At 45.7% G+C, this 13688-nt stretch overlaps 1 protein-coding gene across 2 annotated transcripts in view; it reads left to right on the top strand.

The window, feature by feature from the left end:
• The first annotated feature begins 3847 nt into the window (after nucleotides 1-3847).
• LOC148005241 (uncharacterized) overlaps nucleotides 3848-13688 on the top strand; it is a 136958-nt gene continuing 127117 nt past the window's right edge. Inside the window, exon 1 of one of the 2 annotated variants that reach the window (XM_087554946.1) lies at nucleotides 3848-4050. The gene's annotated coding sequence lies outside the window, so the exon portion shown is untranslated. The remainder of the gene's footprint in view (nucleotides 4051-13688) is intronic. The other variant, XR_015622416.1, reaches the window with a different exon arrangement.

Below are 13688 nucleotides of genomic sequence, written 5' to 3'. Positions count from 1 at the left end.
AACTCTTTAGTAGAGCTTAGTAGAGTATTTAATGCCAATTAAATTGTGGGCTGTCTGAATCATGACTTATCAACTCAGACATGACTTTGGTTTTCTTCTGTAAGTAACTCTGGTTTTTGTTTTGTTTTGACTTTTGAGTCTAGGTCATCTGAATTCAGCCGTTTGGTCTTGAAATGTTTCTGTGTGCTTAGAAAGCAGCGATGGGAAAGGCCAGGCCCGGCCAGCACTTTGTGTAAGACAGGAGTCAGCTGCCAGGTCTATCTAGGCTTGATCAAGTGAGAGGTCCGTACTCAGCATAGCTATTTAAAATAAAAAAAAAATACAAAATTAACTTGGCTTCTGCCCTAAATATTTTTATGTGGTGTGGAAAGAACATTAGCTAATCGGGTTGGTCAGAGACTTAGACACGGTGGAAACCAACAGCTCCCTTCAAGCTGAAGCCACACTGGAAGTCTGCAAGTGAACCTGGTTGAGTAATATGTGCTGGCTTCCATTAAACAGTCAGGCTGGGTAATGTTGCCCGCTCAAACGCGATCCTCGGGTCCTTTAAAGGGCACCCTTTTATTTACCATGGGTCATTGCAAGGCCAAAGACGGAGGCAAAGAGTCACGTAGGGAAGCCTACAACAATGGTCGAGCTGGAGTCCTCGGAGGATACCTGTGTGCCTGGGGCCTGCACTACGTGCGCCCGCTGTTGTTCTTTGTAACCACAGCGAGGCGGCTCTTCCTCTTTCCAGGCTGAGGAAACTACTCAGAACAGTCAGGCGGCTCTGCCAAGGTTACTGTGATGGAGTGGCACAACAGGGTTGGACTCCAGACCTCCAGTTCCCTGTTGTCTCTGTTCCTTCCTGCCGAGCAGACGGCAAAGAAAGAGCGTGAATGGAGCTGGGAAGGGCGAGCTTTAAATGCCCGATGCTGCTGCATTTTTAAGTTCTCTCCCCATAATGGGTTTCGGGGCCAGCCTCCTAAAGGAGTGAAGTCTTCCTTATTCAGTAAAAGCCACACACTTGGAAGCCCCAGCTTTGTTCTTGAATGCTTTCTTGCTTGAATAGGATTTTCTTTGCCTGCCTCCTAAGACTGAGGAGGGACTTTGGGTTTTTACCCAACGTTGGCCTCTTGGGTGTGAGACGTTTGTGAGATGTTCTCCTCCATTAAGGGAGAGTTCAGCAGCACTGGTCATTTGGAGTGGACAACACCAGGGTGCAGTTTGGAGCATTTAGCCAGTGTACCTGATGCCTCCCTTGTGTTCCCGTGGCAGATACAGTTTCCAGGAATGAAAGGAACACTGACTTTTCTTCTTGACATGTTTAGATTCCTACCTTGTGACACACAGCCTTCAGCCTTCAGTTCCTCGTAGGAACAACTGTGTTGAAATAAGACTTAAAAAAAAAACTTTGATCTTGGGTGATTTTTCCCACTTAAGACAGATAGCCTTTCTCCTAACTCCTGGAACTTGACTCTTATGTTCCGGAGTGCTTTTTCCCCTTTTTCTTTTCTTATTGTTTTGGGGGTGAGGTATGCTTTTCCAAGTCAGGGTTTCTCTATGTAGCCTTGGCTGTCCTGGAACTCATTCTGTAGACCAGGCTGGTCTCGAACTCACAAAGATCCACTTGCCTCTTCCAAGGACTGGGATTAAAGGCGTTTGTCGCTGCACTTGGCTCTTTTGGGAATATTTATAGAGGTCATTTTGTGATTCTACTTAAAAAATATCTCTGATATTTAGGAAATACTGTTGGATCTTACTGACAATGCTTTACCAACTTGAGAAAAATTGCTGTAGGAGTAGATACATACTGAGTTGATTAAAACACTACATAGTTCAGGAGGTCTCATTTTTGTGTTTGTGACTGGTGTATGTGTAGACTCCAAAAGGTAAGTTGGGATTAAGGAGTAGAAGAACCTTTCGTCTCTTGAGGGATTCTGGGGAACAGGACTAAAGAGAGGAGGGGTAGGAAGCCTCTCTTGTTCAGAACTGGGGGCGGCGGGAGCTTGGGAAAGATCTAAGGATTCATCAGCTATCTTGAGTTGGGAAATTTCACTGGGTGACTGCCATAAAATGTTGGAAGTAGGACTTTCCCAAGAAACCTTTTCTGTAGACCTTTTTTTTTTTTAATGGCTTAAAAAGGTAATACCCAAACAAATGGGGAATACCACAATTCTGAAAAGGTGGGAAGGAAGGACCAAGTGCTTCCTTCCCGTCTCGCTTTGGGGACTGTTCTACCTCAGCAGATTCTCTGACTCTCTGCTCGAGCTGTGCTGTCTCAGCCAGCACCCCAGCACTCCTCTAGCACTCGTCCAGCACGCACACCCCGTGCTTTTGCTCCGTCATTTCCTCCTATTTTTCTGCTTATTCATCCTGTGGCCAGTGTTCCCCTCGACAGACTTTCCCCCCACCCTCCTGTGGGGAGAGATAACATTCTCCCGAGGACTTTAATCCATCTGATAAGTTCTATTTTTAGCCATGCCCCACAGCCTTTCCTCCTGGCTTCTAACTTTCTTAGGCTCACACACTTCCCAGCCTCCTGTGGCTTTCATGCGGGCACTCTTTGGGCCAGGGGCTTCCTAACTGACTGTAGTTGAGTGGGGAGCTGGGAAGGTGGCTTGACTTCCAGGGCAGGGACACTTTCTCCTGGGTGTGGGGCACTGTTTTTAGCAGGGCCATTCACTCTTACCTCCTGCTTCCCCTCCAGGCTGTCCACGAATTTCCTTTTGTCAGTAAATTTATGTTATCTTGATAAAGGACACCCGTTTAAAAAGAAACACAAACAAGACAGCTGTGACTTGTGATGATTAACACGTGGGTCAGGCAGCTACAATGCCCTGTAGCTACTAAGACTTCTCAGGGTGACGACTTAACCTGCAGCCTTTGAATTAAGATTTAATCAAAGCAGCCAGTTCTCCCACAGGAGGGAAGAATTTTTGGTTTTAGTGTCACATGGTGTCTGAAAAAGCAACAGGCTTTCCCAGACAAGTATGTGGGAATAAATTTACCTCAGTACTTTATATAAATGTGCTCTGTTTCTCCGTTTAACCCTTTGGTCCAGCATGCTCCTTCCTCAAATGTATATACACCGGAAGTTCTTCTGACAGGACTACAGGGTTTGGAGAGGAGAATGGGGCCTGACTGGCAGTATCCCCTCTGTCCCAGGAGTGTGCATGGGAACACTGCTGCCAGGCAATTTGAACTTCAGGACCTCGAACTTCACTTATTCTCAGGGGACCAGTTGTCTCTTAGGCTCACTGAGCTCTGTCACCACCAAGCCTATTGTGTTTTATAAAATGGGGTAGCATAGTGTGGCTGGAGGGAGCATCTCAGTGGGCCCTGCCAAGGTGTTCCGGGGTCAAGCCACGCTACAGGCCTAATACAAAGGAAATTTATTGGGGAAAGGGAGCCAGGGAGCAGAGCAGCAGAGACCTGGAAAGGGGGTAGAGGGACAGAAGGGCAAAAAGGGAGATGAGAGAGCAAGAGGCCGGCCTGGAACACATGGGGAACCGAGGGAAGGGGCGGGAGAGAGACACAGAGAGGGAAGATGGAGGGAAGGAGGAGGGATGGGGGGAGACAGAGAGAGAGAGAGAGAGAGAGAGAGAGAGAGAGAGAGAGAGAGAGAGAGAGAGAGAGAGAGAGAGAGAGAGAGAGAGAGAGAGAGAGAGAGAGAGAGAGATCCTTATACTCCTGGTTCCAGGCCGGAGCTTGGGGTGGAGTTGCAGACTGTTGCTAGGTAACTGCTGGGCGGAGCCTAGAGGAATTGCTGACACCTATGACCACTGCAAGTGGCACTGGTAAATGGGGTTAGTTAGCTTCAGGGGGTGGAACACACTTATCAAATGACTCAGTACTGATGAAATTTGTATAACTTATGGTGTGGTGGACTCAATGGTATGGTTTAAGCTGTTTGCTGGTTTTTCTCAGCAGGGACTGTGCACAGTCAAGCAATGGGACCTATTTCTTTTCTAGAGCTAGACCATCCAAAAAGAAATTTTTAGGGCTGTGAAATTTTTAGAGCATGCAAAAGACCCTGGGTTGGATCTTCAACTCTGCTGGGGTATGAAGGTGAGTCTTATGTCTGTCCAGTCTCTATATCAGTGGTTCTGAACCTCTGGGTTGAGATCCTTTGGGAGAGAGGTGTGTTGGGTACCACATTTCAGACACCCCTGCATATCAGATATTCAAAACAGTAGGAAAATTACAGTTATGGAGTAGCAACAAAGACAATTTTATGGTTGGGGGTCACCCCAACACAAGGAGCTGTATTAAAGGGTCCCAGCATTAGGAAGGTTAAGACCCAGTGCTCTGGACTTATTTGTAGTTCAGGGTTCAGATCAAGGGGTCAGCCTGCCTTATCCTTTCCAGATGCCATGGAGGCTCTGTCTTAGCACATTTCCGTTGTTGTTTTTGTAATGAAATAACTGAAGCAGGATAACTTTATAAAGTAAGGAGGTTGATCTAGCTCGCAGCCCAAGGCAGGGTGGTTCTAAGGGTTCTGCCTCTGATAAGAGATTTAAGATGGAAACCATCGTGGTAGGAGTGAGTGTGAGAGCCAGTAAGTGACTGAGGAACCATGGCCACTCACCCTCCAGAATTCCACCACCTCCACAGGGCCACACAGGGAACATGCTCACCCACAGCACACAGTCCAAAGCAGATCACAGCAGGCATTTCACTGGATAACAAAGGACAGAAGCATGTCCCAGTGGCCTGCCACCCAAGAGGGGCACACAGCCTGCTTCACTAGAAATGTATTCATCTTCTTCCAGGTGCACACATTTTGGTGCTAATGCACTGTGTCACAGAAGCTTGTGGGAGCTCAGCTGAGAGCCAGAGTCCTTCATTCCCCTCTCCTTGCCCCTGGGCAAGCTGCGCCTGCAGAATGCAGAGAGATGGATCCCAAGGACCAGGGCTCTGGCTCAAGAGGCAGGGCAAGCTCAGAGACCTGAGCCTACAGCACTTCTTCCTCTCACCCCACTTGGGTCTCTCGTTTGAGCTAGGATAACAATTTTGACACCATCCCTTCCATCTTGCTTCTTACCTCCAGCGTGAGGAGGAGGCGTTCGATCGTGGCTGACTTTGGAGGAAGAACCTCAGGTATATTTATGTCATTTCTACTTTGGAGCAACAACTGACTAGAAAGGCCTTTGGCTTTAGTCCACGTTTAAAAAGCCAGGTGTGGTCGTTGGTATCTATAATTTTAGTCCTGCCATGTCTGTGGGGAGATGGGAGGTAGAGACAAGAGAATCAGGAAAGAGAGGGATGAATGGGTCTGAACCCCAGGCACACAGAACAGTACCAGAAATAACAAGAGAGACCCTGCCTCAAAAACAAGGTGGAAGGAGAGACCCAACTCCCCAGAAGATGTTTTCTGACCCACACATATAAGTCATAGTGCACACACCTGCATACACATATACATCTGTATACACAGAGTAAGAAAGGACTTGCAGTACGGACAACATGTCTTTCCTGGTTTCTGATATCTTTTGTGATGGCAATAGGACCTTTTCTTTAGTGTTTTCTTTCTTTCTCCATAGGGAGTGTAGGAATAAGAAGCAAAAGTCTTACTCTGTAGCCCAACCTGATATCAAACTTGCAGAAATCCTCCTGCCTCCACCTGCTGGAATTAGAGGTGTAATTAAAAGCACCCTGCTGTTTTCTCTTGTTCCAAATACACACTTGATATGCCATTCTGAATGCCTGGATCTGTGAACGTGGGTGAAAATGATGGGCCTTTGTAATAGGTCTTATGGGCTGTGTGACCTTGGGTAAGCTCAACCCTCTCTGCTATCAAATGAGACACATTTCCTAAAGGCTTTTATAGGGCTTATGAATATTTGTAGAGCCTTACTATGACAGACATTATGGTCCATAGTGTCTGCCAAATTGTCATGTGCATCAGTGCTAGATTCACATCTGTTAAGCAAATATAAAGTGACACACCTGCCGACCTGCTTCTTTGTGATTCTGAGGCTGCAGCTGACCTAGGTTTTGGGAACGAATGATGTAGGAGTCAGGTCTTGTCAATGCTGAACGTCAGGCTGTGATTTCAGAATCGTGGATGGAGGAGTGTGAGGAAGGATGAAGCCTGCTGGGTGGCAACAGCAGAAGGCTTTGTTACTCCCACAGCCTTCTTGCCTGGGTGGTGAGTGCCTAAGAAGACGGAGAAGGCCTGAGTCACTCGAGCACTTAGATCTGTATGAATCCGTCAGGTCCTGGACCGTCCTGAAGAAACCTGGCCTCAGCAATGGCCTATATAAATAACAGTCATGTCAAGAATCCCCTCTTCAGGGGGAGTAATTACATCATAGCATTTCTTACCCTATTAGATTATGGCCAGTTGCTATGTAGTAATGCTCTCCATTTGCTACAGGTCAGAGTTAATGTTTCCCCCAGATTCCAGCCACATGTTTCCCTGCTGCCCCATGAGTAAGCCCTGAAGGTAGAAATGAGATCAGGAAAAACAACTTCAAGGGTACAAAGCAGAGCCGTTGGTGACGTTCAACCGTCTAAATGCTAAGTTCCCTCAGAGCTGAAGGGTCTGGTAAATGCCAGCCAGAGCCTCCTTCCCATTACCAAGTGGGCATTTTTCTTCAAAACCACTCTTGTCTGGCTGATGGTAGATTGGGAGCCTCTGCCACGGGACATGGAGTGAAGTAATTGAACCAACCACCAAGACTCCGGACCCATGAACTTGTCTCTGCTGCAGTGTTCTCAGGCTTGGGAAAGGCTCAGCTCTGACGGAAGGGAAGGACACTGGTCCTGAAAGTGACGTTTGGTCTGACAACCAGACCTACATGGTTGTGGTTGTGAACTGACCACAAGGGCAGGCAGGTCCCTGTAGACTACAGTGTGGTGGGTATCTGAGATGTAGTGATTCTCTTAGCTGCAATAGTCGGGGCCCTGGGCCACTAACTGCTTCTGACATTGTCCTTATCCCCACTGTGTCACAGTAGCTTTATAGACCATGAGTGGGAAGCAAGTGGATTTTGGAGGAACTTTGGTTTTAGATTCCAGGCCAGACGTTCTAATTCTGCAATCTAAACTATCCACTCCCTAAGGGCCTATTTCCCTCCTTTGGGTTTTTTGTTTGTTTGTTTGTTTTGTTTCTGTTTTTGTTTTGTTTTGTTTTTTCTTTTCTTATCTTTTCTTTTCTTTTCTTTTTTTTTTTTTTGGAGATAGTCCCTCTCTTTTGATCTGGTGACCTTATTGTCAACCAGACTAATCCTGAACTGCTGGAGATGACCATCTGCCTCTGCCTCTGGGATTAATGTGTCCTGCCCAGTTTTCTCCTTTGTAACCTTGCTGCCTTCAGTCCCTCCAAGGGTGACTTGAATACTCAACATTTACTGTATCTGAACTCTTCCAGTCTGGTCGTAACTTCAGATGTCACTGTTAAGTAAATAATCAGAAGTGAGTGACAGGAAGACCCAGTCATCTGGGTGACTGATGGAACTGTGCGGGGAAGGTTAGGATCTCTGGTGCTTGGAGATTCAGGGAATGTGGGTACCAGATACTAGGCGATCCCTTGGCCCATCCTGGGCAGTTACAGAGACCTCCAGCTACACTCCCTGGCTCAGCTTCCTTAGCAATAGAAGGAAAAGAGGAGCGAAGCGGCCATAACTGTCTACTTCTCCACTTCAGGGCTGTTCCTCCATACTTGACGACCCAGCTTCCCTTTCTCAGGCTTTCAGTGGTGTTGAGCTCTGTAGTGGTGGGTGCTGGGGAACACCACAGACCGTCCTGCTTCAGTGCCCACTCCTTTCTGTTCAGGCTCCCATTTGCTCCTTTGGTGGTTATCTGTGGCATATATGGTCACAGCCACCACATCCAGGTGGTGCTAACCCTCTAGAAGTTTCCTCAGCACTGACCCATCCTGTGTGCTGTGTTGACTGCACCCAGTGTGTAAACAGGCTGCAGCCTGATCCTCTCCAAGGAGTCTGGAAGCCCGTCGGCTTTGTTCTTGGCTTGCCTTCCAAGAAGCTTCTCTTCCTCAGCTCCAGGTCTTCTTATTTATTCGTGTATACTCTGCCACAGTTTTGCGTGTAAAACCTCTTTGTTCAAATCACAGTCCTGCCTGACAGAGAGTCAACCCCAGGAAAAGTTCCAGGGGACAAGTCCCTCCTCCCAAGGGCACATACACCTACACAAATGGCCTTGGGACATTGTGGGGTTAAGGGCAACACTCCTCACTGTGGCAGGTAGCACTGCCCAACGGACCATGCTATTACCTGTGGGCAATTATGATGAAATGTCAGTGGCTGCAAATTCTCCAGTCCCCTGGGCAGGTGCTTGACTCCATGGTGACTGTGCTGACTGTGACACTGAGTGAACTTTCTGGCCATTTACCAGAGTGTTTACTGAAAGAAACTGACAAGGCCAGATCCTTTATCCTCTGTTTCCGTCATGTCTAAACACCTGAGCTCCTATTTCTGCTCTGGAAGAGTTATTTCTTCTGACCACAGAATTGATATTGCTGGATATAAGCTCTAAAGAGTGATTGTATGAGCTCTTGAGTTATAATGTAACAGCATTCCAAATTTCTTACACTAAAATGCAGGGTATTAAATGGGAAAGAATAGAATTCTGAAACATGGGAGAATGTCAGGTTGGAGTCTGATGAAACCGGCAATCACTAAAAAGGTCTTTTTACATTGATTTTGTATGTGTGTGCATGTGCACAAGCATAAAGGCATGTGGATGGAGCTCAGGGTGTGTCCTTCTACCATGCAGGTCCTGGGGGGTGAACTCAGGTAGTCAATCTGAGTGACAAGTATCTTTACCTGCTAAGCCATCTCACTGGCTTCCACACTGGCCATCTTGAAACCCTAAGTTATTCCCAGCGTTTCCCCTAGGGGCATTCCTTGACTTTTATGTCTGAAGAGACTAATTTCCCTCTGCAGGAAAGTCCTGTGCTACAAAAGGGAAGTCTTGTCCTCCAAAAGGCTTGTCCACAGCTGTCCCAAGCTGCATCAGTCCTCATATTCCAGGGATGCTCATCAACTCTGGCCTGGGAAGACGTATGTTAGATGGACTCTAGGTGAACTTGGAGACATTGCTACTGTGCCAAGACTGTCCTGGAGAGCATGCTTGGCTGAGGAGTCCAAGCCTGCCAGACCCATTGCGGCTCCAACTTTTCTGCTTATCCTTTTGTTAGGCCTGTTGTTTGGACTTCTTGGCTAATGTCCAAGTCTTCGTGACTCTTACAGTTCTGTGGATTGTAGCTAAAGCTGTTCCCTTTGCTTTCTTCTAGTGACATCATACAGCATAGAGTTCCATCAACTCATGTCACTAAACACTATTATCATCATTCTTTTTGTAACTATTCTTGGGATAAGTACTTACTCTCATTTTTTTTTTTAAATCCGTTTCCGGGGTCAGTTAAGTGCTCATTATGTAAGCATGATGAGTTTAATCACCAGCATGCATATAAAAAGCCAGGCAGGGCAGCAGGGTGTGCCTATAATCCCTGAGCTGGAGAGGTGAAGCCAGGATGCACTGGCCAGCTGGTTCAGTCATCAAGCTTCATTGAGAGGGGTCCCTTCTCTAAAAGGCAGGTGACAAGCCTGACTTAGTTAGGGATTCCATTGCTGTGAAGAGACACCAGGACCAGGGCAACTCTTGGATAGGACATTTAACTGGGGCTGGCTTACAGTTCAGAGGCTCAGTCCATTATCATCATGGCGGGAAACACTGCAGCAGGCAGGCAGACATGGTGCTGGAGGAGGCGAGAGTTCTACATCCTGATCCCCGAGGCAGCAGCAGGAGACTCTGTGTCACACTGGGTGTAGCTTGAGCATAGGAGACCTCAAAGCCCACCTCCACCAGTGACACACTTCCTCCAACAAGTCCACACCTCCTAACAATGCCACTCCCATATGGCCAGGCATTCAAACACATGAATCTAAGATAGCCATTCCTATGCAAACGGTCACAGAGTCCTTGAGGAAAAAAAAAAAAAACTTTATTTCAGGGCTATCTCTTGGAAATAGTCCTAAGTTTCATTGCCTCTGAGGAAAGCTACCTGGTGTTTTAGGTCTGACTCACCACACTCTGCCACCTTCTTTATTTCCATGTTTGTTTTGTCCCTTTCCTGTCTTTTATTTTTATGGGGGTGGGGACGAAGGGCTGCTTACTTTTTAAGTTTTAGTTTGCTATTTTTGAGACAGAGTCTCAGTGGGTTAGGAGGACACCTGGGTTAGTTTTACTTCTCAGTCACTGTGGCTACTATAGCAATGAATGTGGCTGTGGTAGCATCTCTGTGGTATATTGCCTTACAGTCCCTCAGTGTATATCCAGAAAGGGTAGAGCTTTATTTTTAGTTTTTCTGAGGAACCTCCTTACTTTTGTACACAGTGGTTGCACCATATCCCATTCCTTAAACCAATGCCTACAGACACGTTTCCCCTACCTCCTTGCTGGCACTTTTGTCTTTTCTAGATGGTAGCTATGCTGATGGGGATGAGACAGAATCTTAAAAAAGTTTCATTTTATGTTTTTCTGGGAGTCAAGAATGATGAACATTTTTCAAATATCTACTGTCCACTTGTATTTCTTCTCTTAAGAACTATTAGACCATTTGTTGATGGGGTGTTTTAAATTTTTTGGTGTTTAATTTTTTTTAGTTCTTTTATGTATTCTAGCTATTGATCTCTTCTCTTAGCAAAAAGGTGTGTAGGGGTATGTCTTCAACTAGGTTTGTTTGTTCGTTTTTGTTTTTAACTACATGGAAGCCTTCTACTTTCACAGAATTCCATTTTTTCAGTTCTCAGAATTACTTCCTGTACTAGAGTCTTTTTCCAGGAGTTCTTGCCTACACCCATGCCCTAAAGTATTTTTCCGCGTGCCTTCCCCTAGCAATTTCAAAGTCTCAGCTCTTCCATTTTAATCTTCTTGCTCAGTGTGAGATTAACCCAGCCTATTCTTCCAAGTGTGGATATGCAGTTTTCTTAGCACTATTTGTTCCAGGGCTGATTGCTGGCCATATTGTCAAAAGTTGGCTGCAGTGGTGTGGAGTAAATTTCTGTGTCTTCAATTCCACTGGTCTACATGTATACTTCTGTGCCAGTACCATGCAGTTTTGTTACTGTAGCTCTGTAGTATAGTCTGAGATCAAGTATCGTGATAGTGCCAGCACTGCTTTTCTTCTTAGGATGTGTGGGACAAAGAAATGTAAGTTTTCAAGTTTTCTCTGTGGTCATGTCTGTTTTGTCTTTTATAGTAAAATCATTTTTATTAGACATATGCAATTGTAGAACTTTTTAATATATTCTTTGTGAATCAAACTTTCTGAAGGTCGTAAAATAAACTTCATTTTTCCGGTAATGCTCCACGTTTAAAATCTCTCTTCTATGATAGCTATAGAACTGTCCCAGCTTGTGTTCTTTAGTCTTTTTATTTTTGTATAAAATAAAATAATTGTATGTGGATATGCCTTGTGAGTAAGGCATATAGTTGCATGTTATATGTATATGTATGTGAGTGTGAGCATCTGCACATGTGTGTGGAGGCCAGAAGAGGATGCTGGGTGTCCTGCTCTATGACTCTTTGCCTCATTCCTCTGAGACAGGTCTCTCATTGAACGTGGAACTCTGTCAACTCGCCTCTTGTCTTGGCCCATTTACATACATGCACCTTGGAGTTATAAGGATGTGTATGGCCAGGCCTAGGTAGTCACATGGGTTCCAGGATCTGAATTCAGATCCTGACGCTTGTGCAGCAAAGGCGCTTGCCCACCCAGCTGTCTCTCTTGCCTCTTTTTTTTTTTTTTTAAGCTCTGTAATCAGTCCATTTCTTCTTTGCAGTAGGAAGTAGCATGTAGAAACTGAGATGGAGAAGAGGTATGACCTTTGGAACAGAGATTTAATGTAATTAGGAACTCTATCATCATAGTGGTTAATATCAGAGCATCTTATGATTGCCCACATGAAGCCTTCGGAAGACTGGGTCCACTACCGTTTCCTTTTGGAGGGTGGGGGCAGGGTACACATGAAGACATATGCCACTCTGCCACTCATTCCCTCCCTGGGGATATGCAAGCTCTCGGTTTCTCAGAGAATGGTCTTCTGAGATGGTCTAGCTACCCATAAATTGCCCTGCTCCTGTGAAGTAATCCCAATTAGGCTGAGTGGTATATTAGGTCAGCCCTGGGAGCAATACTCTCTTTTGTTATTGTTTTCCCTATCTGAGGAGAACAGCTCTTTGTTGACATCTCCCAGGAAAAGTAACATAACAGCCCTTTTCTACAGAAAGTGCTAAGCAGTCAAATGTATTTATTTTGCTGACATCTCAATTCCATCGAACACCATAGGCCTTTGCTCTCTTGGCCACCTCTTTCTCCAGCACGAAAGCCTAGGTTCCCAACAATGTATTTGCTCAGTCCTGAAATAAATAAATATTTTATGATTGCTTGGCTACCCGCAGTCATATTAAGGAAAGTCTGAAATTTCTTTGCAGTTTACTTTTGTGACTTAGATTAAAGCCCTCAGAGTGTCACTAATAGTGGATTGCTAGACTGTAGCTCAGAACTTACTTAGATATTTTCCTTCCCCTGTAGTTGTGTAACAGCATGATCAGGCTGTGTGTCTTGCCCCAAGCTTTTGATACTGCATGAACCAATAGCTTTTAAGATGTGTCTTGCCCTGGGTTGATTCTATTTGGGGTATAAATACAAAGGCAGAATGACCTTGCTTTCATTTGTGTATATAAATGCCACTACCTGTCCAGTATAAAGCATGGGCCACAAATGGATACATAACTTATTTATGTAAGTGGGGAGGTACCATCTGTGAACTTTTAGAAGTCAATTGGGGTACAAGGCATATGGACATAGAAAACCATATCAGAAAAACCATGCCAAGAATTTAATAAAGGCATTCCAACTAAGGGTACACTAGCTCACCAGAATCTTACAAAAAGAGTACCTAACATCCCCATGGTAACTGCCTTATCAGCTGACTGCCCAACATTTAATACACAGGTCAAGGGACCAATAGGCAGAGAGCTGCCAGGTGTTCCTGGCTTTATCTGAGCACAGTCCACACTGCTAGACATGGTTCACTTGAACGGTTGTGCATCCGTCTGTGCAGACCTGGATCTGCGTTTGCTCAGATGGCCCTAGGCCTCTTCAACTTTGTTGGACCCTTTGCTGGACCCGTAGGCACCTCCAGCAGTTCTCCTACTCAGCCTTGCCTAACCAGCACCTGTGGTGGCATCTGTGTTAATTCTCTACTCACTACATGCTCTGCCCACCTAGGCATGGCTCCTCTCTGCTGGTGCCCCCGGGTTTTATGTCGTGTTACCATCAGTCTGACAGCTATTGAAAGCAAACCTGTGGGTTTACCCATGGCTTTACTTAGAAGCAGACACCTTGTTTAGGTGGCAGTGGTTCCTCTTTGCTGGACATAGGCAAGAATTTATTTTGCTCATTCTAATTGGGCTTCAAATTCCTAGAATATGGCGGTATAGACACTCTCAGACATTCTCTTGTGGTCTCTGTTCCATTCTCCTCTTCTGTAGGAGCTCTCTCTGGGTGCCCTTGACCGTTCTGAATTACTGGATATCTCCTTTTTGGGTTTGTTTGTCTCTTTGGTCTATATTCAAAGTAATAATCTTAAAAAATCACCGTCAATGAATATGCCTGATATGCTATCAGCTGTTCTTACAACCCTTCTGCCTCAGTCTCCCAAGGGGAAAGGACT

The sequence above is a fragment of the Rattus norvegicus genome, chromosome 6, assembly GCF_021556685.1.
Source record: "Rattus norvegicus strain SHRSP/BbbUtx chromosome 6, alternate assembly SHRSP_T2T, whole genome shotgun sequence".
NCBI lineage: Eukaryota > Metazoa > Chordata > Mammalia > Rodentia > Muridae > Rattus > Rattus norvegicus.
Note: the sequence above shows the minus strand (reverse complement) of the source record. Positions and strands in the feature narration are given on the sequence as shown.